The following is a 14,126-nucleotide window of genomic DNA, read 5'->3' as shown; positions in this document are numbered from 1 at the left end:
ATCCCCCCCATTGTCCGCCCACCCCCTCACTCATGCCCTCACCCCCCTGTTGTCTGTGTCCATTGGTTAGCTTATATGCATGCATACAAGTCCTTTGGTTGATCTCTCCCCTTTACCCCCACCCTCCCCTATTTTCCCTCTGAGGTTTCATGGTCTGATGGATGTTTCTCTGTCTCTGGATCTGTTTTTGTTCATCAGTTTATGTTGTTCATTATATTCCACAAATGAATGAGATCATGTGATATTTATCTCTGACTGGCTTATTTCGCTTAGTATAATACTCTCCAGTTCCATCCATGCTGTTACAAATGGTAAGAATTTCTTCTTTTTTACCACAGCTTAGTATTCCATTGTGTAGATGTACCACAGTTTTTAATCCACTCATCTGCTGATGGGCACTTAGGCTGTTTCCAAATCTTAGCTATGGTGAATTGTGCTGCTATGAACATAGGGGTGCATATATCCTTTCTGATTGGTGTTTCTAGTTTCTTGGGATATATTCCTAGAAGTGGGATCACTGGGTCAAATGGGAGTTCCATTTTTAGTTTTTTGAGGAAACTCCACACTGTTCTCCATGGCTGCACCAGTCTGCATATGAATGAGTTTCTTGTATGTGTTTGATATTAACCCCTTGTCAGATAGATGGTTTACAAATGTTTTCTCCAGATAGATGGTTTACAAATGTTTTCTCCCATTCTACAGGTTGCATTTTTAATTTTCTGATTATTTCCTTTGCTGACTGAAGCTTTTTGGTTTGAAATAGTCCCACTTGTTGATTTTTGCTCTTGTTGCTTGAGCTTTTTCTTGTCATATCTAAAAAATCAGTGCCAAAACCAATGTCAAGAAGCTTCCCCCCTATGTATTTTCTAGTAGTTTTACAGTTTGGGGGTACCTTTAACTTTTTAAACCTTGTGAGTTAATTTTGTGAGTGGTGTAAGATAAAAGTCAATTTCATTCTTCTGCACATAGTTGTCCAGTTTTCTACGTATTAAAGAGACTATCCTTTCTCTGTGTAACTTTATTGACTCCCTCGTCAAATATTATTTGACCATATGTGAGTGGGTTTATTTCTGGGATCTTGTTTCTGTTACTTTGTGTAACGTGTAATTTTTACATCAGTAACATGCTGTGTTTTGTTGTTTCATTTTTTTAGTTATCTAAACTTAGGACCTTCCCCCCAGTTTTATCTATAATAATAAAAGTGTAATATGCTAATTAGGCTGGATGTCCTTCCGGACGACCTTCCGGACCAAGCCGGGGCTGCAAGGGAAGCTCAGGTCACAGGTGCCTGCTGGCGGCCAGAGGGAAGCCCGGGTCCCCGGTGACAGAGGGAAGCCAGTGCTGGCAGCTGGGGGAAGGAAGGTCTACTCTTACACGAATTTCATGCATCGGGCCTCTAGTTGAGATGTAATTGACATATGGCAGTGTCCTTTAAGCCTTTATGCTCGACTTAAGTGATAGCACACTACCATATTACATTATTAAAGCATTCTCAGTTATTACATACTTTACCAGCATATTTTATATTTTCATATGTTTTCTTTTGCTACATAACATCCTTTTCTTTCAACTTTAAGAAAGACTACTTTGCTGCTAAGTATTCTTGTTTGACAGTTTTATTTTTCCTTTCTGTACTTTGAGTATATCATCTCACTCTCTTCTTGCCCTGTGAGATTTCTGCTGAGAAAAGTGCCGATAAACCTCCTGGTGGGGGGGCGGGGGGGTAGGGGATTGGGGGGGTACTTAATGTGAGATTTTTTTTCTGTTACTGATTTTAAAATTCTCTCTTGTCTTTGATTTTAGACCATTTTATTATTATGTCTTGGAAAAGATTATTTTAGGTTGAAATTTTGAGGTGACATTAACTTCATGAATTAGATATCTAAATCTCTTGTCAGGTTTGGGAATTTTTCACCTATTATTCCTTTAAGTTTTTCTCCCCCCACACCCTCCTCCCCAGGGACTCCAATAAAGTATCGATTGTTTCTTTAGTCATATCACATAATTAACATAGGCTTTCTTTATTCTTATTCATCCTTTTTTCTTTGTACTCTTCTGACTGTATGATTTCAGTGGTCTGTATTATAGTTCACTGATTGTTTTCTTGGTCAGGTCTGCTGTGAAGCTCTATTGAAATCTTCAGTACAGTCATTTTACTGTTTAATTCTAGAATTTCTGCTTTTTTATATTTTATTGATTTTTTCACAGAGAGGAATAGAGAGTTAGAAACATTGATGAGAGAGAAACGTCGATCAGCTGCCTCCTGCACACCTCCTACTGGGGATGTGCCCGCAACCAAGGTACATGCCCTTGACCAGATTTGAACCTGGGACCCTTCAGTCCACAGGCCAACACTCTATCCACTGAGCCAAACCGGTTAGGGCTCTGCTTTGTTTTTTAATGACTTTTGTTTCTTATTTATTTTCTCAATACATTATTTTTCTAACTATTTTTTCTAATTTAATTTCATTTTCTGTGTTTCTTGTACTTCACTGAATTTGAGAGGATTATTCTGAATTCTTTGTCAAACAGTTTATAGGTTTTCATTCCTTTAGGGTTAGTTTTGGAATTTTATTAGTTTCCTTTGGAAGAGTTATATTTCCTTGATTATTCATGATGCCTATGGACTTGCATTGATGTCTGTCCATATAAAGATCTTCCAGTCTTTACAGGCTGACTTCTACAGTCAAAGCATTTCACCAGTCAGCCCGTCCAGAAATTCTGGGTGGGGAGTCTGTGTAGTTTCTGTGTAAGCACTTCCTTTGGAAGTCTTGTGCAGCTGGGGCTAGGTTAGGTCCAAAGCCAGGATGGCAGTACTCAGCCTAGTGCTGGGCTCTGCTGGGAACCTGGGTTCAGAGGTGCCCCCTGGAGTCTGGGTTCATGGACATTAGTAGGAAGCCGCCCAGGGCCACAGGCCTAGTTCTGCTGGGACATGTCTTGGTTAGCTAAAGCCCACTGGGAGCTGCCCTTGGTGTAGGGGAGCCAGCTGGTGCTGGGGATGAGCCTGAAACATGGGCTTACAGAAACAGTTGGAAGCTTGTTGTCATGGGAATCAGCTGGTGCCTGGGTGGGCTAAAAGCCCGGTGCCACTGGAAAGGCCTGGGGCCATGTAAACCAGTAGGTACTGGTGTGGATCAGGGAGCCATCTAGGATCCTGGAGCTGAAGAGTCTGACTGGAACCAATGGGCTGTCTGTGGCCTCTAAGCCGCATATGGCAGCCTGAGCTTGCTAGTACTCTGGTGGGCCAAGAACCTCATTCACAGTAGTTCTCTGAGAGCCTGTAGACAATGAAGCTGATTTGAGCAATACAGCTGCCTAGAGCTATTGGAGTTGGCAGGAACTAGAGTGAAACTTGGGCCTCGATTTGTGAGAGACTGATGGGAGGCTGATGCCTTTAGAACTACCTTAGGGCCACAGGAAACACCTAGGGCTGCTCTAGGTGGTTGGCACCAAAGTGAGATAGGGACTTGGGTGTGCAGGAACCTGCTGAAAGCATGGTGCTGTGGGAGCCAATTGGGTCCATAGGTGCTGTCTACAGCTCTTGTAGCCAGGAGGTACCAGGGTTAACGAGGAACTTGGATTAATAGGGACTCCTTGGGTACCTGGTACCAAGGAAGTTTCTGTGGACCATGGGAGCTACCTGGGGCTCCTACAGCTGGCTGTCACTAAGATGAGCCTGGAGCCTTGGTTCATGGGATGCTATTGGGATCTTGTATCATAAGGTTACTGACACTGGCAGGTGCTGGGTTGAGGCAAGGTCCTGGGTTCATGGGAGTCTGCTGGGGGCCTGGTGTTGTAGAAGTTGCTGAGTGTTTCTGTTGCCCCTCCTAATGTCATTACTTTTGGATTCTCCTATTTGTCTTTTTTGATCAGCTATTCTTCCCATTCTGCTAGTGTTTCTGCTTTCTCTACACTTAATGACTAACATTTTCCCCCAAAATCTATATAGTTCATTTCATTCTTCTCATCCTAACTTGCATCTGTATCCTTCATCAATATCTACACAAGCTCTAAAACTCTACCTCTCAGACACAGAGAGAACTACTATAATTTAACGAGCCCATCCCAAACCCTCTCTGCCTCTACCTGCAGAAGCAGTGCTGAGTAAGTAAAGAGGGTGGGTGATGTGGCACAAGAAAAATATTGTTTAGACCTGCCTGACCGTTTTGTTCTTGGGTTGTCCTACATTCCTTTTATTTGGAAATTACTTTATAACTTTTCTTTAAAAGCTATATTTTGTTCTCTGTGTATTTTTAAATATATTTTATTGATTTTTTACAGAGAGGAAGGGAGAGGGACAGAGAGTTAGAAACATCGATGAGCGAGAAACATCGATCAGCTGCCTCCTGCACAGCCCCCACTGGGAATGTGCCTGCAACCAAGGTACATGCCCTTGACTGGAATCAAACCTGGGACCTTTCAGTCCGCAGGCTGACGCTCTATCCACTGAGCCAAACCGGTTAGGGCTTCTGTGTATTTTTTAAAGATATGTTAACTTAGAATTTAGTAATTTCAAGTCCATTCCAAAGAAGCCAGTTCTGTTAGGTTCCTGGATGTAAGCAACATGTTATAACCAAATTATACCTGAGCATCCCATGACTAAATTTAAGGGGTTGTGTACTACTAAAGTTATGATATATGGTGAAATATGGAAGCATTTAGAAAATAGTTGCTAGGATCTAACTGACTGAAAACATTATAAAGATTACATATTGGCTTATTGCTTAGATATGTAGTGATACACCCCTCCTTTTTTGACTTGCTCATAAGTATAAGAGAAGACTAAAAGGACAGAGTAAACACACTTAGGGAGCCCACTGAGATGTCTCAGAAATGCACTTAATATCTTTCTAAGGAAGTTAGATGTAGAATAATTTTTCGTTTTAATTCAGAACACTTAGAATGTTTCTTCTTCCTGGTCCAAACTCTAGAAATAAAAGAAAAAAAAATGAAGAAAACTACTTGGGTATTGGCAGAAAAGCAAACTCTTTAGAAGGGAGAAACTATCAGGCTGGCATCAGAACATTCCACAGAAATATGTTACCAAGTTAAGAGAAAAGTCTGATCCCAAAATACTATTCTCAGCTAGTATTTCATTTAATCACAAAGGTATCATGAATATGAAGATAATCTCAAAAATGAAAGAACCTGAGGAATGAATGAATGATGAGCTAACTACCCCAATAAAGTGTTACCTCCTAAATGGCCAATGAAGTAGAAATCAAAATGAAAAAAGAAAGGAGAGGCCACAGCAAAGGACTGATGGACAATATTGGCTCCTTTTATTACAAAACTGAGTAGAAAAGTTATGAGAATTGTGGGTATTGAATGAACCAGTTTTATGGAAATAGAAATGTTAAATTAACATGTTTACTTGAACAAAAATATATAGTAAAAGTTGACTCCTTTTTACTAATGTTGATTTCTAATGTGTTTTCTGCACATTAGTGGAATCTTTTAGAAAGTATGTCCTATCCCCGTGGTCGGCAAACTGCGGCTCGAGAGCCACATGGGGCTCTTTGGCCCCTTGAGTGTGGCTCTTCCTAAGCCTTAGGAGTACCCTAATTAAGTTAATAACAATGTACCTACCTATATAGTTTAAGTTTAAAAAATTTGGCTCTCAAAAGAAATTTCAATCGTTGTACTGTAGATATTTGGCTCTGTTGACTAATGAGTTTGCCGACCACTGTCCTATCCTACAGAATCATTTTTTAAGTCCTTATGATACACTAAAAAAATTCTGAATTCTTTGAAGAGAAAAAATTTTCCTAATTTCAACACTAAGAAAGAATTATAATCAATAATTTGGTGTATTTATTTCTAGTCTTTTTCTATGCAATTTAAGAGAGTTTGGAAAATGTTTATAAAGTTTTTTCCTTTATTTTTTTCTCAATGCTAGAAAATATGATTTTTCTAACATGTAATTACAATTATTTGTGCTGATTAGCTTTCTCCTAAAGATGTTACAAAACTTTTAGAAATAAAAATACAAGTAAACAAATAATTGATTAATAGTAATTACTATTTTTTAAATACTTACTATTTTCTAGGGTCAAATTTAAGAATTTGATACCTATACTTATATTTAATTCTAAGAAGAGGAAGTTATAAGTTCATGGATTGAAATTATTTCCCCAAGATTATTCATTTATCTAGTATTAAAACTCAGATCTTCAAAGTTGCCATGCCAGAAATGATGTTGTATATTAATCTTAGTTAAAGGTGATGATTAAGTAAATGGAAATGTGCTCATGTATGTGATATGATTAAAGTAGAAAGAGTCTAAGCAGATCACCTGCACCAATAAGACAGATGTTCTAGTGAATCAATATCTGAGCTCAATGTTGAGTATATCTCAGGAAAGAAGAAAGACCCAGGAGTAACTCACCAAAAGCAAAAAATGAAATGTAAAAATCAAAGATACCAAATTTTTAGGAAAATTTGATCAAGCATGCTTAACACTGGAATGTAATCTGGTTAAATGACTGAACTGGAAAGGCAGGAAGCATCCAGTATAATAATTGGGGCAGAGTGGAGCCTGAAGGGAGTTGGAGAGGGTATTCTCTGTCTAAAGTAAATGAAACCCATTAGACCTACTGGCCTCCACCATGTACAGAGGGGTTAGGAATAGAGCATGCTCAGTGTACCTACAGGGGGCACATGGGATTGACGAGGCTTCAGGACTGAGGTTACTATGAGGAGAATTCTGTTTGTACCACCCAGGTCCCTTCAGATGTCTTTTACCATTTCACTGTGCCTCTGGACTGGCTTCTGTGTCCTCATGCTTAAGGACCTGCACCCTAGCCTCTCTTTGGAGGACCTCTTAAGAACTCCTGGAGCTGCTTTTCCTTCCTATGCAGACAGCTGGCAAGCCAGGGAATGCCTATCCTGCCAGTGCAGCTTTGAGTGAATGAGTTTCTGGCTCAAGGTATTATAACCTTGCATTGTGTCTGGCAAAGTCTAAGACATAATTCATAGCCACACTGAAACTCAAGCTGAAGTTGGGGATTTTTCTGAATCTCATACCCGCTAGGATTCTTCCTCTATCCCAGTGGTTCTCAACCTTCTGGTCCATTAAATACAGTTCCTCATGTTGTGACCCAACCATAAAATTATTTTCGTTGCTACTTCATAACTGTAATGTTGCTACTGTTATGAATCATAATGTAAATATCTGATATGCAGGCTGGTTTTAGGCGACCCCTGTGAAAGGGTCGTTCGACCGCCAAAGGGGTCGCAAACCAGAGGTTGGGAACCGCTGCTCTATCCAGTCTCACTTTTCCAATACTTATTGGTCACTCCCAGGAGCACTTCCATAGTAAATTACTTGCACATAAATCCTTGTCTGAGTGTCTGAATCTTGGGAACCTGACTTGAGACATATGAGTGTGCATTTTGGAAAGTGGTATGGAAGAAAGGTCAGACACACAGAATGAGGCCAATTTCAGAGGGCCTCGCACGTCAGACAAAAGAGGGACCTCTTCCTGTGGATCGCAGCAATGCCTGTTGTTTTGTTGAATGGTCAGTATTGAAGTGGGACCTACTGTTTGTTTTATCCCTCTGCCATATGCTACTTCCTTTGCAAATCACCCTATTGAGTGATTCATATACACTGCAGAGCAGATTCATATGCAGAACGGACTTGTTCCTCACCTCTAGAATTCTTTCACATACAACAGCAATTTTCAAGTTGGTTAAAAGATCTTTCCTCTTCACCTTAAATGAAACTGTAACCAAGAGCCTAATATAGAAGAATAAAAGCTGATTGATCCAGAGATAGTCTGCTCATGGAAGTTGGTTCTGACTCTTTAAGCACATATGCAAACAAAGTAAGTCTCTGGGTGGGATAGAGTAAGTAGTTGAGAGTTAACAACTTCTTTTTGAATCAATAGTTTCGTGAGCATAAAACTAAAGTGAGGGCCCTTCCAAAGGGAAGGAGCAGTTTATTCCCCCCCCCCCAAAAGAAGAGCCCACCCAGGTGTTGAGGTGGATATTGAGCTAGAGCAGGGGAGCAGCGGGTGGAGCTGAAAGCCCTTAAGCCCCTGGCTGCTGGGGCTGTCTGCTCTCCCATGGAATTCTGCACAGCCCTGCCAGCGAGGATGTCCTCAGTCTGCCTGACAGTGAAGGAGTTGATTCTTGTAGATTATGGCTCCTGGAGATCCTCCCCCTGAGTCTCCTTCCAGTAGTTTGACAATGCATCCCAGCCTCCCTGGCTATTTGGATTAAAGAAGTTCTGATCATATAATACAGAGGGAGCAGGAATGGTTATGCATCTGCCGCCAGCAGAACTAACTGGGCCCTTTGGGACAGAAGAGATGGACATCACTGTTTCAGTTATCCAATGTGGGAATTCAATTCCCTGAAACACATTCGCTCTTTAATCCTCTTCTTTGATCCTCACAAGCCTTTTAAGTAAGCTCTCTAAGGAGCTTCATTTTACTGGCAGAGAAACTCACTTTGAGCCATGCCCAGGTCTCACAGCGAGGATGTGGTATGGCTATGACCCTAATCCCGACAGTTTGGCCCAAAGGTTTGTTATTTCCACGATTACACTATAAAGCATGTCAGAATTTTTTGAAACACCTTTGGACTTGAAATTCAGGAATGGTGCATTATCTAGTCTCCTGGACTCACATTGGAGATAGGATAAATTCCCAGTTTCAAAGCATAAAAAAGTTACTTACCAAGTCTGCTAGAGCCCACACCAGGACCAGGGTGACTGCAGTCCTCCCACTTGCAGAGCCAGCACAAAGAGAGCTGTCCAAACTGCTCCTTCCCTGGAGTCTACTTATGGTAGAGTCACCCAGGGATCTCTGGGAAATGTAGGTGTGGGGCCTTAGGTTGACCTTGTGTGCCTCCTTTTCAAATCAAGTCATTGGAGAAGATTAGAGAGCAGTATTACATAATGAGCCCCAGCCACAGGCTGTGAGGAACATGTCCTGGGTTTGGCACAGTTCCTGCTTTCAAGGAACCTGAAGCCAGATGTCCTATGTGTAATGTGGGTTTTGGGAGGGTCCAGGAAAAGCAGATCCATTAAGCTAGAGGAGGCAGAAAATAGATGTTTTAACTCACTCTCCTTGGGTTATGATACTGTTTTGTCATCAATTTCCATGAGGCCCCTCAGTTTCTATTCTCTTTCCTTTCATCTTCCATCCTCAGTCCCACTCATCACTCCCCACCCCACAAGGCCCTATATACGGTGATTGAAATGAGTCTGCATATATGGTATGAGTGTGATGTGTCTACAGTAGTGTGGTGGTGTTTCTGCTTGTGTTTTTAATTCACATTAATGATATTGCTCTATAACTCTTGCTGTTACTTATGCATCTCCCCCTATACTATGTTTTAAAATCTATGTGACACAATTGTTGCTTCATGCCCTCTTTTGGGCACAAATGGTTCTAGCTCATAGCTCTCCTGTCCTATTGCATGGACTTGGGAGGCCTTCTCTTGTTTTGTGCTCACGCAGGCTAGATGGAGGTGCAAGTCTACCTGCTTAGGTGAGACTACTCTAGGCATGAACAACACTGCCCGCCCCTCCCGCAGTCATCTCTCTAAGTCAGAGTCTCCCCAAAAAGCTGGAACCGCTGCAGAAGCTCTTTATCAGAGGTTTGAGCTTTGAAACAACCTGTGAGCATCTGAGAAGCCTTTCTGAGCAATGGGGACGCTCACAGACTGTGTGGTGATGAGACATCCAAACACCGAGTGCTCCAGAGGCTTTGGGTCTGTCATGTGTGCCATTGTGGAGGAGGTGGATGCAGCCATGAATGCAAGGCCACATGAGGTGGGTGGAAGAGTTGTGGAACCAAAGAGAAGATTCTCAAAGACCTGGTGCCCACTTAACTCTGAAAAAGATTTTTGGTGGTGGTATCAAAGAAGACACTGAAGAACATTACCTAAGAGATTATTTTGAACAGTATGGGAAAATTGAAGTGATTGAAATCATGATTGACCGGGGCAGTGGCAAAAAGAAAGACTTTGCTTTTGTTACCCTTGATGACCATAACTCTGTATACAAGGTTGTCATTCAGAAATACCATCTGTGAATGGCCACCACTGTGAGGTAAGAAGAGCCCTGTGTAAGCAAAAGATGAGATGGCTAGTACTTCATCCAGCCAAAGAGGTCAAAGTCATTCTGGAAACTTCGGAGTAAGTTGTGGAGGTGGTTTTGGTGGGAAGGACAACTTCGATCATGGGGGAAACTTCAGTGGTCAAGGTGGCTTTGGTGGCAGCCATGATAGTGGTGGATATGGTCGCAGTGGGGATGGCTCCAGTGGATTTGGTAATGATGGTGGCTATGGAAGAGGTTCCCTGATATCCTGGAGGAAGCAGAACCTGTGGAAGTGGTGGACAGGGTTATGGAATCCAGGGCAGTGGCTATAGTGAGAGTGGCAGCTGTGACAGCTATAACCATGGAGGAGGCACAGGTGGCTTTGGCAGTGGTAGTGGAAGCAATTTTGGAGGTGGCAGAAGCTACAAGGATTTCAGCAATTACAATGATCAATCTTCAAATTTTGGACCCACCAAAAAAAGAAACTTTGATTATTTTATTTTCTCATCACCATTTATTTCCTCTATGCCCTCTTCCACCTCCACCCATCCCCCTTCACCCCTGCAATCACCACACTGTCATCTCTGTCCATGAGTTCTCTTTTTTTTTTCTTTTTTGCTCAACCCCTCTCCCCCACCTTCCCCTCAACCCCCGAGCTGTCTGCCTGCTCTCTATGAGTCTGTCTCTATTTTGCTTGGTAGTTCAGTTTGTTCTTTAAATTGAAAGGAGGAAACTTTGGAGCCAGAAGCTCTGGCCTCTATGGTGGTGGAAGCCTATACTTTGCCAAACTATGAAACCAAGGTGGCTATGGCAGGTGCAGCAGCAGCAGCAGCAGCTATAGCAGTGGCAGAAGGTTTTAATGACTTCCAGGAAACAAATGTTAGCAGGGGAAGAGAGCCAGAGACATTACAGGGAAGCTACAGGTTACAACAGATTTGTGAACTCAGCCAAGCACAGTGGTGGCAGGGCCTAGCTGCTACCAAGGCCTAGTTGTTATCTATTAGATAAATTAAAAATAAGAAAAGTAAAAGCTTTTTTTAAGAGAGAAGATTGAACTTTTCTCCTTTTCAAAAAATATGTTTTATTGATTTGAGGAAGAAAGGAAGGGAGAGAGAGATAGAAACATCATTGAGAGAGAAACATCGACCAGTTGCCTACTACACGCCACTCACTGGGGATTGAGCCTGCAACCCAGGCATGTGCCCTGACTAGGAATCCAACCAGTGACCTTTTGTTTCATGGGTTGACGCTCAACTACTGAGCCACACCAGAGGACTCTTTCAACACTTTAAATATTTTACTTTTTGCTTGCATGGTTTCTGAAAAGAAATTTAATAAAATATATATTTAATAAAATATATATTAAATTTAATAAAACATATGTTTTAAACAATATATGCAGAATGGACTATATTTTGTTCAAAATAATAATAGCAATGATGTATTGTGTGATTATGGCTAATTGGTAATTGAAATGAATGATAAGTGTAATGAAGGATGTGAAGAAGGATTTGGAATACTATACAGTATTATAAATATCTGCATTATATATGAAGCATTACCAGATTAGTTGTGAAGTATGCTGCAAACTCTTGGGCAAGTAGTGCAAACATTTTTTAAATAAGTACAACTGATATGCTAAGAGAAGACAGACATGGAATGCTAAGATGTTATATTAAAACTAAGAAGGCAGAAAAGGCAGGAAAAAAATGCAACAAACAATAAATAGTTAAAAATATGGTAGATATGAATCCAACTATTAAGTAACCACTTAGATGTGAATAGTATAAATACACTAATTAAAAGACATACAATCTAGCTCTCGCTGGTTTGGCTCAGTGAATAGAGTGTCGGCCTGCAGACTGAAGGGTCCCGAGTTTGATTCTGGTCAAGGGCACATGCCCGGGTTGCAGGCTTGATCCCCAGTGGGGGGCATGCAAGAGGCAGCCGATCAATGATTCTCTCTCATCATTGATGTTTCTATCTCTCTCTCCCTCTCCCTTTCTCTCTGAAATCAATTCAAATATATTTAAAAATAAAAAAGACATTCCAGCCGAGACCGGTTTGGCTCAGTGGATAGAGTGTCGGGCTGCGGACTGAAAGGTCCCAAGTTCGATTCCGGTCCAGGGCATGTACCTGGGTTGCGGGCACATCCCCAGTGGGAGATGTGCAGGAGGCAGCTGATCGATGTTTCTCTCTCATCGATGTTTCTAGCTCTCTATCTCTCTCCCCTTCCTCTCTGTAAAAAATCAATAAAATATATTTTTTTAAAAAAGACATTCAATCTTAATTAATGAACAAAATAGATCCAGAGACATAGAAGCATGGACTAGACTGCCAAACCTCAGAGGGAAGATAGGGGTGGGTGGGAAGAGATCAACCAAAGAACTTGTATGCATATATGCATAACTCCTGGACACAGACAATAGGGTGGTGAAAGCCTGGGGCAGGGACGGGGGGTGGGGAGGGCGGGAGACTAGAAGGAGTCAATGGGTGGGAAAAGGGAACATATGTAATACTTTCAACAATAAAGATTTTTTAATTAATTGTTTAAAATAAAAAATAAAAGACATACACTCTTCCAAGACTTAATCAGAAAGAAATAGAAAATCTGAACAGACTGATTACTAGAAATGAAATTGAATCAGTAATCAAAAAACTGCCAACAAACCAAAGTCCTGGGCCAGGTGGCTTCACAAGTGAATTCTACCAAACAGTCAAAGAAGGATTAATACCTCTCCTTCTCCAACTATTCCAAAAAAAAACTGAAGAGAAGGGAAAGCTCCCAAACTCATTTTACAAGGCCTGCATTACCCTAATATGAAAGCCAGAAAGAGTTCAGAGTGAAGAGACTGGAAAAAAATCGTACACCTATGGATGAGGACAGTGGGGGGAGGGGGGATAAGAGTAGTGGGTGGGGTGGGAACTGGGTGGATGGGAGCTATGGGGGGAAAAAAGAGGAACAATTGTAATAATCTGAACAATAATGATTTAATTTTAAAAAAATTAGTCTTCAAAAAAAAAAAAGAAAAGAAAGCCAGACAAAGATACTACAAAAAAAGAAAGAAAGAAAATGATAAGCCAATATCCCTGATGAACATGGGTGTAAAAATCCTCAATAAAATATTAGCAAACCAAATCCAACAATACTTTAAAACAGATCATACACCATGACCAAATGGGATTTATTCCCAGGATGCCAAGGTTGGTTCAATATCCACAAATCAATTAACATGATATACCACATAAACAAAATGAAGGATAAAAATTATGTCATGATCAATAGATGCAGAAAAATCATTTGACAAAATCTAGCATCTATTTATAATAAAAATTATCAGCAAAGTGGGGAGAGAGGCAATATACCTCAACATAATGAAGGCCATATATGACAAACCATAGCTAACATCATGCTCAACAGTGAAAAGCTAAAAACTTTTTCTTTAAGATCAGTAACAAAACAAAAATTCCACTCCCACTTTTTCCAGATAAGAAATGAGATACATTTAAATTGGAATGGAAGAAGTAAAACTGTCACGTGCAGATGACATGATACTATATACTAAGTCTAGAAGAAGAAATATAAACAGTAAATAGTCAATAAATACATATCCATCAATAATTGGATCTAAAAATCAAAATAAACAAACAAGGAATCTATGAACAAAATAATCTAATGAATAAAATAGAACCAAAGTCAGGGAAACATGGAATAAACTGAGAAGTGGGGAGGGGGCGGGAAGAGATTAAAGAACTTATATGCATATGTGCGTCTCCCATGGACACAGACAATAAATAGGGATGTGAAGGACTGGGGCGGGGTGGGATCCAGGTAGAGGGGGGCAATATCTGTAATACTCTCAACAATAAAGAGATAAAAAAAAGAAAGAAAGAATAGTTAAGAAACAGTCTCATTTGCAATTGTATAAAAAGAGTAAAAACCTAGGGAATCGATTTTGATGAGGTTGAGACCTGACCCCAAAGACCTGTAACATTCCTGGAAGGAATCGATGGAGACACTAAAATAGAGGGAAAGAAAGATCATGCTCATCGGACGGAAGAATTCATTATTGGT

General features: G+C 40.7%; 1 pseudogene; it reads left to right on the top strand.

Annotated features, from left to right (window-relative positions):
* Nucleotides 1-8,261: 8,261 nt before the first annotated feature.
* Nucleotides 8,262-10,911, top strand: LOC102423681 (annotated as a pseudogene).
* The last annotated feature ends 3,215 nt before the right edge of the window (nucleotides 10,912-14,126 follow it).

The sequence above is a fragment of the Myotis lucifugus genome, unplaced genomic scaffold, assembly GCF_000147115.1.
Source record: "Myotis lucifugus unplaced genomic scaffold, Myoluc2.0 scaffold_2200, whole genome shotgun sequence".
NCBI lineage: Eukaryota > Metazoa > Chordata > Mammalia > Chiroptera > Vespertilionidae > Myotis > Myotis lucifugus.
Note: the sequence above shows the minus strand (reverse complement) of the source record. Positions and strands in the feature narration are given on the sequence as shown.